Raw genomic sequence first — 15,322 nt, 5'->3', positions numbered from 1 at the left:
TGCACTCCAGCCTGGTGATAGAGCAAGACTCTGTCTCAAAAAAAAAAAAAAAAAAAAAAAAAAAAGAATGTAGCAAATCTGAATAACCACCTCTATCTAATTAACATGTATAGAACACTACATCCAATAACTACAGAATATTCATTTTTTTTTCACATGCACATGGAGTGCTCACTGAGATGGACAGTGTTGATTCTTTAAAGAAGTCCCTATAAATGTCAAAACACTAAAATATTGCAGAAATAATTAAAAAATAGCAAACAATTAAAAATGTGATATCTAGAAAAACATCAGTATTAAGTTGGAAACCAATAAAAATAAGATGTTAAGAAACATACCAAATATTTTGAAATTAACTAGCATACTTTTATTATTTAAAAGCATTTAAAATTTAATTAAAAATTTAAAAAGTATTATTTAAAATTATTTAAAAGCCATGTGTTAAAGATAAAATTATAGGAATAATTAATATGTATTTTGAACTGAAAGATAGTAAAATACAACATTTTATAATGTGTGAAATACAGCTCCTGCCTCGCTTAATGGAAAATCTTTAGCTGTAGATGCATATCATCAAAGAAGAAGGGTTTACAAACAAGAATTGTTTTCTTTACCTACTAGAGTTTCTACTGGGAATGCAAGGATATTTTAAAATAAAAAAGTAAATCAATGTATAGAGTTAGTTGGCCGGGTGCGGTGGCTCATACCTGTAATCCCAGCACTTTGGGAGGCCGGGGCGAGCAGATCATGACGTCAGGAGTTTGAGACCACCCTGGCCAATGTGGTGAAACGCCGTCTCTACTAAAAATACAAAAACTAGCTGGGTATGGTGGCCCACGCCTGTAGTTCCAGCTACTCGGGAGCCTGAGGCAGGAGAATCTCTTGAACCCAGTAGGCAGAGGTTGCAATGAGCTGAGATTGCACCACTGCACTCCAGCCTGGGCAACAGACGGAGACTCCGTCTCGAAAAAAAAAAAAATTATTGTATTCCCTTGTTATCATTTTTATTTCCATAGGGTCTTTAGTGATATTCTTTGTTTTATTCCGCATGCTGATAATTTGTGTCTTTCTTTGTCAGTCTTGCTAAAAGTTTGTCAATGTTATTGATCTTTTCAAAGAAGCAGCTTTTTATTTCACTGATTTTCTCTATTGTTTTTCTGTTTCCAATTTCATTGATTTGTGCTGTTATCTTTATTATGTTCTTTCTTCTGCTTACTTTGCATTTAATTTGCTCTTTTTCTAATTCAGGTGAGAGCTAAGATTATTGATTCGACATTTTTCTTCTTTTGTAATATAAGCATTTATTGCTCTAAATTTCTCTCTTGGCACTGCTTTAGCACAAATTATGAATATGTTATAGGTTCATTTTTATTTAATTCTATGTATATTTTATTCTTATTGAGACTTCTCTTTGACTTGGAAGTATGTTGTGTAATTTCCAGGTGTTTGGAGATTTTTCTGTTTTATTTCTGGTATTGATTTCTAGTTTGATTTCACTGTGTCAATCATATAGAGAATAAACTTTGTGTGATTTAAATTATTTTTAATTGGTTGAATATCCTTTTTTTTCTTTTTTTTTTTTTTTTTGCCTAGGATATAGTCTATCTTAGTATATATTCTCTGAGCTCGAAAGGAATATTTATTCTGCTGTAGTTGAGTGGCAATGCTCCTTAAATGCCACGTGGATCCTGTGGTTAATGTTGTTGAGTTCTTCTATTGCTGTTGCTGATGCTCTTTCTTGTTCTATCAATGCTGAGAAGAAATGGATGGTGATATCCCGATTGTGTTTTGTTTATTTCTCTCTCTAACTCTCTCAGTTATTGCTTCACATATTTTGCAGCTTTGTATTTTGGAGCATACAAATTTAGGTTTGCTGTATCTTTTTGGTGGATTGGACCTTTTGTCACTTTTTTCATCATAATTTTTTTTGATGTTCTGAAGTCTACTTTATCTGGCATTAATATAGTCACTCCTGCAAACCTTTTATTAATGTTTGTATGGTATATCTTTTTCTATTCTTTTACTTATAACCTATTTATGTCATTATATTTGATGTGAGTTTCTTAATTATTGGGTCATCTAAAAACATACTTTGCCAATATTCATCTTTAAATTTTCTTTTTTTTTTTTTTTTTTTTTTTTTTTTTTGAGACGGAGTCTCACTCTGCCGCCCAGGTTGGAGTGCAATGGCCGGATCTCGGCTCACTGCAAGCTCCGCCTCCCGGGTTCAAGCCATTCTCCTGCCTCAGCCTCCCGAGTAGCTGGGACTACAGGCCCCCGCCACCGCACCCGGCTAGTTTTTTGTATTTTTTAGTAGAGACGGGGTTTCACCGTGTTAGCCAGGATGGTTTCGATCTCCTGACCTCGTGATCCGCCCGTCTCGGCCTCCCAAAGTGCTGGGATTACAGGCTTGAGCCACCGCGCCCGGCTAAATTTTCATGTTTAGATCATTTAAATTTAATTAAATTATTGATATATTAATGCTTACATCTTTCATTTTGTTTTTGTTTCCTTTTTGCTTCTTTGTCTTATTTTTCCTGCCATTTTGTGAGATATTTTTCCATGATTTAGAATTCCATTTTCATTTATCTACAATGTTTTCTTTTTCTTTCTTTTTTTTTTTTTTTTTGAGATGGAGTCTCGCTCTGTTGCCCAGGCTGGAGTGCAGTGGCCGGATCTCAGCTCACTGCAAGCTCCGCCTCCCGGGTTCACGCCATTCTCCGGCCTCAGCCTCCCGAGTAGCTGGGACTACAGGCGCCCGCCACCTCGCCCGGCTAGTTTTTTGTATTTCTTAATAGAGACGGGGTTTCACCGTGTTAGCCAGGATGGTCTCGATCTCCTGACCTCGTGATCCGCCCGTCTCGGCCTCCCAAAGTGCTGAGATTACAGGCTATCTACAATGTTTTCAAGTGTACCTCTTTGTATAGCTTTTGTAGTGATTGTTGTCTGTGCTACATTATATATCCATAACTTATTACAGTCTACTGGTGTATCATTTAACCACATCAGATAAAATTTAGAGATTTTATCTCCCTTTATGTCTCTACGATAACCCCCCATTTCTAATATAATTGACTTAAATATTTTTTCTACCTATGCTGAGAATCACAATAGAGGGATAATTTTTGCTGTTACTGTCAAAAATAATTTAGAAAACTAAAAAGTAGGTAAAAAGTTTATTGCATTTCTGATGTTTTTGTTTTTTCTCTTCTTTTTTCCTTATGTTCCAAGATTCCTTTTTAAAAAAAATAAAACAAAAAAAACTTTATTTCACTGTGGAGGACTTCCTTTAGCTATTCTTTTAGGTATATCTACTAGTGACCCCAACCCCTTTTTTTTTTCCAGTTTTCCTTCATTTGAGAATGTGTTTATTTGGTCCTCATTCTTGAAGGATATTTTCTTGGACATAGATATCTGGATTGAGACTTACTATTCTTGACGCACTTTAAAAATATTGTGCCACTTCCTCCTGCCCTTCGAAGTTTCTTATGAGAAATCTTTGAATTGCTTTTCTTCTCTTCTGGAATTCTAATAAAGGTATTTTGGTTCATCTATTGTTAAACTGGTGTTTCCATGTGGAAATGAGATCTGGGACTTCCTATTCTGCCATCTTGCGGATGTCACCCACTGTTTTTATTTTTCTGGAAGTAGCTCAGCATCATTTGTGTCATTGTTCCTCCTTAGATAACATGTCCTTTTCCTCTGGCTACTTTTAAGATTTGTTCTCTGTCTTTGGTTTTCAGCAGTTTGAAATCCACTGTGTCTAGAAATTTTCTTTGAATTTGTCCTAATTAGACCTTGCTGAAGTTCTTGGATCAATTTTGCTATGTAGGAGGCTATTAGCTCTTATTTCTTCTGCCTCATTCTCTCCTTCCCTTCTTCTGGGGACCCAATTAAACCCACGTTGAATTATTTGATAATATCTCACATATCTCTGATGTTGTATTCAATTTTTCTTTACTTTTTTTCTCTTTGTGTTCATTTGGGAAATTTCTATTCAAATATTCATTAGAGTTTCAAGTGAAGTGATTGTTTTCTTTGCTTCTCCCAGTCTGCTATTCAGTCCATTGAATGAATTATCCATTTCTGATATTGAATTTTTAATTTGTATTGCTTTGTTTTGGCTCATGGGTAAAATTCTCTATCTTATCAGTAAACACCAGTACTATTTACTTTCCCACCATATTCTTTAGCATATTTCTATCACAGTTATCTTGAGTTTCTGGTTGATAATTCCATTGACTGGGTATTGATCATTTCCTCTCTGAACAATAAGTTATATTTTCTTTCTTTTTAAAAATATGTCATAACCTTTATTGTATGCCAGACATATAAAAGTTCAGTAGAGTTTTCAATAAATAATAATTACCTCCAAAAGGTAATTAATATTCTGTCTAGTATTGTTCTTCTGTCAAGTTGCTAGAATAGTGAGTCACTCTGATTTGTTTCTGAGCTGGTTGCAGCTTTAGCTAAAGTCACCTTACCAGAGACTTCAAATATTTTAAGGTTGAGTCAACAATATCTCTTCAGCAGAGCCCGGAACCTGGGCATTTTACCAAAGTAATTTATCTTACTAATTCTCTTGGTTCTTAAATGGGTTTATGTTTTATTTTTAACTCCTAATCCACCTAAAACTAAATTTAAGCAAAGGTGTAGGATGACTTTATGAGGAAAAAAGTGTTCAAACTGAAATTGGATGACCACTTTTAACTGTTTCACAGAGGCAATCATATATGAATTAAGAATTTTCCATTTCTTTTTTTCAGCTGCTACTTTGTTCATGAGGTTTCTGTTATTTATTATATTCTAATAGCAAAAGTGAAACCTGTTTGGTAAAGAAAAATAAAGCAGGAAAACAAGCTAAAAGAAAATCAGTAACTTCCTCCACCAAAGCAATGTTTATACTATCATGTAAAACTTCACAGATGTGTTGGTGCGCATGTGTTTGTGTGTTTGTGTAAGTAATAAAGGATATATTCATTTATTATATTTATTCATTTCACAATTATTTATTGTGCATCTTCTCTCTGCCTGTTCTGATCAAGGAGCTAGGGATAAAGCAGTGAGAAAAACAATAGTCCATGGTCTCAGGAAGTTTATGCACAAGTCAACAATACTCCAAATCTGTGACTTCAGGAAATATTTTCAGGATAGACTACAGGTATATAATTTATGCTTCTGTTTGTTTTTAAAATTGTAATGATACTCTTTATAGAACTATTAAGCTACTTTCCTCCTACTCAATAAGACAATGTAAACTTCCAGCTAAAAGTCTCTTATTGTCTCTTTTCATATCCTCTGAAATGAACTGGAGGCAGTAAGAGAAGGAACAAGAAAGAATAAAACTACAGATTTTAAACTTAAGAGAGTTTAATCCTAAATCACATTCTATCTATAATCCATGATGTGCCAGGTAAAAGGTATATTAGACTGTAATGTGAAACAGAAAAACATGAAAAAGGTGTGTTGTTCGTTTATTACAAATTCAGGTTTTATTTTCTTGTATAACATAAAGTCCAGAAATTATATAACAGCTTCACTATGCTAGTCAGCCTCTACTCTTCTGTTCACATACTGTTACCCAGTGTTTTTGCTTCGTTGTTATAGATGGCAGCATTACTTCCAGCATTATGACTATGTTCCAAACAGGAGGAAGTGGAAGGCCAAAGTCAAGTGGGTGTCTACCACTTGAATATTTGGATCACTCCACCCCTCCCTTGAGTAATTTTTCCCAGAGACCCCACCAAAAGCACATAACCTGTTTAAATATCATTGCCAATAATTGTGTCACATTCCACAACTGTGCGTTTAGGAAGTTTGGAACAGTTGCTTACGTGAGCATACTGTTGAACCCAAACCATCATTCTGACACAATACAGTGTAATAAGGAGCAAATAAACAGAAATGCCAAGAGCACGTTCATGCCTCAGCAGATTGCATGTGGAACACCCAGTTCTCCAAGAAAGGTGGCACATCTTGCAGGGCCAAACTAATGATCCCTTTCTTGGAACAGGAAGATCTGATTGTGCTGGCAGCCTGCAGGCATATCCCATGATTTGTGAAATATCATAGATATTTAGGAGAGAAACTTCATGTTCGTGCCACCATCCATTAGATGAGTAGGCTAAAGAAGTGGAGGATAGAAGAACTTTGTTGACTGGTGATAAATGCCACTACTTCTGATTTAAGTCAGCTGAAGAATTTTGACAGCTAAAGAATATCAACCTATATCCCCTGGAGCATATAGGGGCTGCTTAATAACTCTGCCATCCTAGGACACAATATATTAATAGTTTAATCCTAAATGGATTAAATATACAGGCAGGACACACTGTTAATGTTAATGAGAAAGTATTCAGAGTTAATAATATTTTCATGCAAGCTACCTATTGCTCTGATCATTCCCCTGGTCCCTATTCCAACAAGGCTTTTTTGTTGTTGTTATTTAGCTTTGTTTTAGTAAATAATTGACTCAAATAGGCTAACTCCCTTCAAAAGTGTACAATCTGAGTATAACTATTTTAGTGTTTATGTAAGGATAATATAAGATAAATGGTAGATATATGTGTGATAAACAGAAGATGATCAAATAATGCTCCTCTAAAATAACGCCATAAAATAGAATATTAAATTATTTATTATTTAATAGTATTATGCTGCTACATTTGTGTACTTTAGACTTCAGCTTTTTTATACTACAGTAGATGAGGGTGTATCATAACTATATTTTGTCTCTGGAACATTCATTCTTCCTTCTATAATGTGAACTGGTTGCTTCCTATGTAGGCTATGAGAGCTGTCATCTTAGAATTTTGTTTTACTAATCACCTGAGTTGGCACAGATATTCCTGGAAATTATGTTTTCATTTTTTTCAGTTACTTTCTTTTTCTGCCTAGGTGATGACTTCTAAAGAAAGACTACGAGAAGTAAACTTCAGTATTATGCATTCCAGCAAACATGTTTTTTCTATCTTCACAGTTCAAGTATTTTAAAACAAAAGTTTTGGACAAGTTTGCACACATAAAATGGCTCAGTATACATGTGAAATATGAATAAACAATCTTGGCTGGCTATCTATTTGAGAAAATCTTTAATATGACTGAAAATAAATGAAGAAAGGCACATTAGAATAACTATTATTTAGGGGCTGGAGAGAGTTTCAAGAGTGTATTCCATCCATAAAGCAATAATATCATGCTATGTAAGGAAAAGTAGTAAACTCTTGGAAATTAGAAAAATGATTAACAGGCATATTTGAAGATAAAGTGAGAAAATCTTTGAAATCTAAAAATAGGTGCTGACGAGTTGATGGGTGCAGCACACCAACATGGCACAAGTATACATATGTAACAAACCTGCACGTTATGCACATGTACCCTAGAACTTAAAGTATAATAATAATAAAAAATAAATAAAAATAAATAAATAAATAAGAAAAAAATAATAATTCAATAATGGTGCTTGGATAGCTGGCTAGACATATGCAGAAGAATGAAAGGGACTCCTGCCCTTCACCATATATAAAAATTGACTCAAGTTGGATTAGAGATTTAAGTGTAAGATCCAAAACTTTAAGAATCCTAGAGGAGCTGGGCACGGTGACTCAAACCTGTAATCCCAGCACTTTTGGAGGCCGAGGCTGGCAGATCATGAGGTCAGGAGTTTGAGACCAGCCTGACCAACATGGTGAAACCCCATCTCTAGTAAAAATACAAAAATTAGCCGAGCGTGGTGGCATGCGCCTGTAATCCCAGCTACTCAGGAGGCTGAGGCAGGAGGACAGCTTGAACCCAGAGGGCGTAGGTTGCAGTGATCTGAGATCGCGCCACTTCACTCCAGCCTGGGCGACAGAGTGAGACTCCATCTCAAAAAAAAAAAAAAAAAAAAAAAAAGAACCGTAGAAGAAAACCTAGAAAACACCACTCTCAACATCACCTTGGAAAATAATTTATGACTAAGTTCTCAAAAGCAATTGGAAAAAACAAAAACCAAAAATTGGAAAGTGGGACTTAATTAAACTTCTACACAGCAAAACTCTCAACAGAGTGAACAGATAACCTATAGAATGGGAGAAAATATTGACAAACTATACATCCAACAAAGATCTAATATCCAGAATCTATAAGGCAATTAAACAATTCAATAAAAAAAACTCATAAAAAAATGGGCAAAGGACATACACAGACACTTCTCAAAGGAAGACATATAAGCTCTCAACAAACATATGAAAAAATGCTCATCATTACTAATCATCAGAGCAATGCAAATCAAAACCATGACTTGATACCGTTTCGCAACAGTCAGAATGACAATTATTCAAACGTGAAAAACAAACAAACAAAAAGCAGATGCTGGTAAGGTTGCAGAGAAAAGTGAACATTTATACACTCTTGGTGGGAATGTAAATTAGCTCAGCCAGTTTGAAAGCAGTTTGGAGATTTCTTAAGGAACTTAACAACAGAGCTACCATTCAGCCCAGCAATCTCATTACTGGGTATCTATGCAAAAGAAAACAAATAATTCCACCAAGAAGACAGATGCAGTTATATGCTCATCACAGCACTATTCACAATAGCAAAGACATGAAATCAACCTATATGCCCATCTATGGTGGACTGGATAAAGAAAATGTGTCATATATACACCATCAAATACTATGCAGCCATAATAAAGAATGAAATTATGCCCTTTGCAGCAACATGGATGCAGCTGGATGTCATAATACTAAGTGAATTAACACAGGAACAGAAAACCAAACACCATATATTCTCTTATAAGTGGAGGCTAAACATTGAGTACTGATGGACATAAAGATGAAAACAACAGACACTGGGTACTACTGGGTGGGCAGTGGACAAGGTTTGATAAACTTACTACTGGGTACTATGCTCAGACCTGTGTGACAGAATCATTCATGTCCCAAACCTCAGCATCATGCAATATACCCAGGTAACAAACTTGCACATGTATCCTCTGAATCTAAAATGAAAGTTGAAAAAAGAGAGAAAGGCAATTAATACATGATGGGATTAAAGCAGTAGCCATTACATGGTGACTTGAATTCCTCTGGGGTAATGGCCCCACCCTGAGACAAAAAAGATTATGAAAGGCATTAAAACATACTAAAAACTAAATTAGATCTAGTTTGACCACAATTCATCTAACCTATATATGAAGAACCCGCATTTGGGGTAAAACCCACATATCCTAACTGCACTCAGGCCATAAGTATACAATGCCAACAACATGCATGGTGAATTAAACTACATAGGTGCATAAGACAGACTTTTTAGGGGCATTAGGTGTCAGTTCAGGCATCATGGAACAAGCTGAATTCCCTCTTAGTGAAGCCTTTAGAGGAAATATTAGTGGACTAAAATGAGCAGATTGGAGAGAATTCTTTTCTAGGAGGAAGGCAAAAGATGAGGGTCATCCTGAGAAAGCGATGAGGCTTTATTAAAATGAAACAAGTAGACTCAAAAATAATGCTAGATAATGCTAAGATCCAACGTTGGGAAAAGGCTTGTACCCTGATCCACCAGTGGCTTTTGACTATTTTAATTACAGATGAAGGTCAAAGTAACCTTGGGGAAATAGCACTACACTCTAGTTGCTGAGGAAAAAGGGGCACACTTATGGGAATCTTATGGGCCTTCAAACTTATGAAAGATCTCTCAGGGCATTTGTAAATGTGCGTTGATGCACTATGAACTATTCTTGCCCCATTAGAGCTTCGGAATAAGACATATTCTGCAGTACAGTTAGCAGGGATTGAAGCTATCGGGCTATCACCTGTGACCTCCCACAGGAGGGTGGGGAGGTCTTACTATATAAAATCACACAATGGAAACCAGTCTCTGTCCAAGCTTGAAAACTAAAAGCGGGTAGCTGTCTTTGTCCTCCGCTGACATGGAAGCCAGAAATAATCAAATCATTCTAACAATTATAACAATGCTTGTCCATAAGAATATCTTGTATATAAGCAAGGACTGTTTCTGTTGGAGAGGCATAGCAAAACTTATGTAAGTTTAACTAATTTGTTCTATGAATGAAACTAAATTGTTCCATGACCATATTGCTATACAGTGTGACACTATTATTGTTGGTAAGATTCAACCACCTTATTAAATAAGTCATAGGATGGTACTGATACTGATGATCAAATGTGTTGAGAGATTGCATTAAGCCTCCTCAGGATGTATTACCAATGGAAAATGACTAGCCTAAGGAAGAATTGGATTTAGTTAACCATAAACTAATTTCTAGGCTAAATAATTCTGCAGCTGTAAGATTAAAGTGGTAGATCAAGGGGAGAAACAAGTAACAAATCAGTACAAAAACATGAAAATGCATGTAATGGCTTTATGAAATAGATTAGTTGTTTTTTAAATGTTTATCCCTACCCCACACTAGCTTCTCCAAATGTGTTTGAGCATAGCACAACCATAGTATATTGGGCCTTCCACTGCTATATTTTATCTACTATAACTAGAGATCTTTCTTCATACTGATACTATTTCTAGTTCTGTTATATAAATGCTATACTAAACGTAGATGCTCAGAAATACAGAACTGTTTTGCTGAAAGACAGCCTAGGCCAAGGGGCGTGGACTGGACTGTGTAATAGAGGGTTAACTCAGAAGATTTGGGGTTGTCCTGACCCTGCATATTTCAAAGGTCCTGGCAGATAATCTCTGAACCCTTTAATTATCCTGCCTGATAAAGTGTCTTTGTATACCTGAGAGTTGGCCCAAGCCAAATAGTTTATGCTAACAATGTGATTTATGGTAAATAAATCACATGTTTTTCTATGACTGGGGCTTCAGGCCAAGCTGTATTAGCTTCACTACTAAAGGTCAGGGACTGAAGATTGAGTAGCTAAATTCATTCTTGGGGATGCTTCATGCTTATGTGATTGACTCCCACTGAAAATGACTGGCACCATTTTGCACTTATTGTCATACTTTATGGTTGGAAGAATTGAGTTCTACTCATGTGATTCTGGAGGGAGAGTACAACTGAAAGCTCATACCTGTTTTTTCCTAGACATCACCCTGTGCACTTTCTACCTTTGCTGGCTTTAATCTGTATCTCCTAACTGTATTAAGCTGTAACCATGAGTATAATTGTTTTTATAGGTCTGGTGAGTTTTTCTAGTGAGTCATCAAACCTGAGGGTGATCTTGGAGACCACTCAGTACAGCTAAACGTATATATCAATGGAGTAGAATTATGAGCCAAGAAATAAACTCTAACACTTATTTTTCTTTATAACTTCAACTTTTATTTTAGATACATGGGATACAGGTACAGGTTTGTTACATGGGTATATTGTGTGATGCTGTCATTTGGGTTATGTTTCCTCTCACTCGGGTAGTAAGCATAGTACCCAATAGTTTATCAACCCATGCCCCCCTTCCTCCCTCCTCCCTCTAGTAATCCACATTGTCTATTGTTTCCATCTTTATGTCCATGCCTACACAATGTTTTGCTCCTACCTTTAAGTGAGAGCATACAGTATTTGGTTTTCTGTTCCAGCATTAATTTCCTTAGAATTATGGTCTCCAGCTACAGAAAACATGATTTCATTCTTTTTTACAGATGCATAGTATTTCATGCTGTATGTATAACACATTGTCTTTATCCAATCCACCGTTGATGATTGACGAGAACATATGTTGATTTCATGCTTTACTATTGGGAATAGTGTTGCAATGAACATATAGGTACACGTGTCTTTTTGGTAGAATGATTTGTTTTCTTTTGCACAGATACCCACTAATGAGATTGCTGGATCAAATGGTAGCTCCATTTTTAAGTTCCTTAAGAAATCTCCAAACTGCTTTCCAAACTGGCAGAACTAATGTTTGTTCCCACCAAGACTGTATGTGTTTCATTTTCTCTACAGATTCACTAGCATCTGTTATTATTCGACTTTTGAATAATGGCCATTCTGACTGGTATGAGATGGTATGTAATTGTTTTGATTTGCCTTTCTTTGATGATTAGTGATGATGAGAATTCTTCATGTTTTTTGGCCACTTGTATGTCTTTTGAGAAGTGTCTGTTTATAACTTTTGCCCATTTTTAATGGGATATTGTTTTTTGCTTATCGAATTAATTTCCTTATAGATTCTGGATATTAGACCTTTAGTGGATGTGTAGTTTGTGAATAATTTCTCCCATTCTGTAGGTTGTCTGTTTACTCTGTTGAGAGTTTCTTTTGCTGTGCAGAAGCTCTTTAGTTTAATTAGGTCCCACTTGCCAATTTTTGTTTTTGTTGCAATTGCTTTTGGAGACTTAGCCAAGAATTCTTTACCAATGTGGATGTTGAGAAGGGTATTTCCAGGTTTTCTTCCAGGATTCTTATAGTTTAAGATCTTACATTTAAATATTTAATCCTTGTGGAGTTAATTTTTATATTTGGTGAAGGGCAGGGGTCCACTTTCATTCTTCTACATATGGTTAGCCAGTTACCCAAGCATTATTTATTGAATAGGGGGTCTTTTCCCTGTGCTTATTTTTGTTGTCTTTGTCAAAGATCAGGTGTCTGTAGGTGTGTGGCTTCATTTCTGGGTTGTCTATTCTGTTCCATTAGTGATATGTCTATTTTTGTACCAGTATCAGCTGTTTTGGTTACTGTGGGTTTATAATATAGTTTGAAGTCGGGTAATGTGATGCCTCTGGCTTTGTTCCTTTTGTTTAAGATTGCTTTGGTGATTTGGGTACTTTTTGGATTCTATGTGAATGGTAGAATAGTTTTTTTATAATTCTGTGAAAAATAGTTTTTGTGCTTTGATAGAAATAGCATTGAATCTGTAGATTGCTTTGGATGGTAAAGGCATTTAAATGGCATTGATCTTTTTGATACATGAGTATGGAATTGTTTATATTTATTTGTATCATCTCTGATTTCTTGCAGAATTATTTTGTAGTTCTCCTTGTGGAGACCTTTCACTTCGTTGGTTAGCTGTATTCCTAGGGATTTTCATTTTTTAATGGCTATGATAAATGGGATTGTGTTCTTGATTGGACTCTCAGGTTGAAGGTTATTGGTGCATAGAAATGTACATTGATATTGTATCCTGAGACTTTACAGAAGTTGTTTATCAGTATTATCAGCCTCTTGCCAGAGTATTTAGGGCTTTCCAGGTGTAGAATCATATCATGAGCAATGAGAGATAGTTTGACTTCTTCTTTTCCTATTTGGATGCCTTTTATTTCTTTCTCTTGCCTGATTGCTCTAGTAGCACTTCCAGTACTATGTTGAATAGGCATGGTGAGAGTGGGCATCCTTGTCTTGTTGCAGTTCTGAAAGGCAATGGTTCTGGCTTTTACCAGTTCAGAATGATCGTGGCTATGGGTTTTTCATAGATGCTCATTATTTTATGGTATGTTCCTTCAGTGCCTAGTCTGTTGTGGGTTTTTATCATTAAGGTATGTTGGGTTGTTTTCAAATCCTTTTCTGCATCTATTGAGATGATCATATTTTTTTGCTTTTAATTCTGATTATGTGGTGAATCACATTTATTGATTTGCATATATTGAGCTAGCCTTCCATCCCAGGAATAAAGCCTACTTGATTGTGATGTATTAATTTTGATGTGTTGCTGGGATTGGTTTCCTAGTATTTTGTTGAAAATTTTTGCATCTATGTTAATCAGGGATATTGGTCTCAAGTTTTCTTTTTTTGTGTCTCTGACAGATTTTGGTATCTGGCTGATGCTGACTTCATAGACTAAGTTAGGGAAGAACCTCTCTTCCTAGATTTTTTTGGAATAGTTTCAGTAGAATCGATACCAGTTCTTTTTTTTATGTCTGGTAGAATTAGGCTGTGAATCCATCTGTTCCAGGGCTTTTTTGGGTTGGTAAGTTTTTATTATTGATTCAGTTTAGAAACTTGTTATTGATGTGTTCAGGTTTTCATGTTCCTTTGGCTTTAATATTGGGAGGTTTTATGTTTCCAGGAATTTATCCATTTCCTCTAGATTTTCTAATTTGTGTGCATAGAGTTGTTCAAAATAATCTCTGAGTATCTTTTGTATTTCTGTGGGATTCATTGTAATGTCATCTTCTTCATTTTTTATTGTATTTATTTGGATCTTCTTTTTTCTTCATGGTTATGTAGCTAGCAGTCTATCAACATTTTTATTCCTTCAAAAAACCACCTTTTGGTTTTATTGGTCCTTTCTATAGAATTTTGCATCTCAATTTTGTTCAGTTCTTTTCTAATTTTAGTAATTTTTTTTTTCTCCTGCTAGCTTTGGGGTTGGTTTGTTCTTTTCTTTCTAGTTCTTCTAAGTGCAAACTTTGATAGTTAATCTGAGATCTTTCTAACTTCTTGATGATGACGTTTAGCACTATAAATTTCCCTCTTAACACTACTTTGGCTGTATCACAGATATTTTGGTAAATTGTGTCCCTATTTTTATAAATTTCAGACAATTTTTAAATTTCTGCCTTAATTTGATGTTTACCCAGGTATCAGGAGCATTTCCATGTATTTGTGTAATTTTAAGAGATCTTGATATTCATTTCTATTTTTTTTTTTTTTTTTTTTTTTTTTTTTTTTTTTTTTTTTTTTTTTTGTGACGGAGTCTCGCTCTGTCGCCCAGGCTGGAGTGCAGTGGCCGGATCTCAGCTCACTACAAGCTCCGCCTCCCGGGTTCACGCCATTCTCCTGCCTCAGCCTCCCGAGTAGCTGGGACTACAGGCGCCTGCCACCTCGCCCGGCTAGTTTTTTGTATTTTTTAGTAGAGACAGGGTTTCACCGTGTTAGCCAGGATGGTCTCGATCTCCTGACCTCGTGATCCACCCGTCTCGGCCTCCCAAAGTGCTGGGATTACAGGCTTGAGCCACCGCGCCCGGCCTCATTTCTATTTTTATTGAACTGTGGCCTGAGAATGTGCTTAGTATGACTTTTTCTAATTTATTGAAACTTGCTTTATGACTGAGCATAGAGTCAATCTCGGAATATGTTCCATGTGCCAAAGAGAAGAATGAGGTTATATTCTGTTGTTGTTGGGTGGAATATTTCGTAGGTGTCTATTAGGTCTAGTTGGTCAAATATTGAGTTGAAGTTCAGGATTTTTTGGTTAATTTTCTGCTTCAGTGATTTGTCTAACACTCTCAGTGAGGTGTTGAAGTCTCCCACTATTATTGCATGGCTATCTACATCTTTTTATAGGTTAAGAAGAACTTGTTTTATGAATCTGGGTGTCCCAATGTTAGGGACATATATGTTTAGAATATAAACATATTCGGGTGGAGCAAAGCACTCAGGCTTGGCAGTGGAGGCTGCACTGTGCACATGCTTCTGCAG

The sequence above is a fragment of the Theropithecus gelada genome, chromosome 10 (genome assembly GCF_003255815.1).
Source record: "Theropithecus gelada isolate Dixy chromosome 10, Tgel_1.0, whole genome shotgun sequence".
Taxonomy (NCBI): Eukaryota; Metazoa; Chordata; class Mammalia; order Primates; family Cercopithecidae; genus Theropithecus; species Theropithecus gelada.
Note: the sequence above shows the minus strand (reverse complement) of the source record.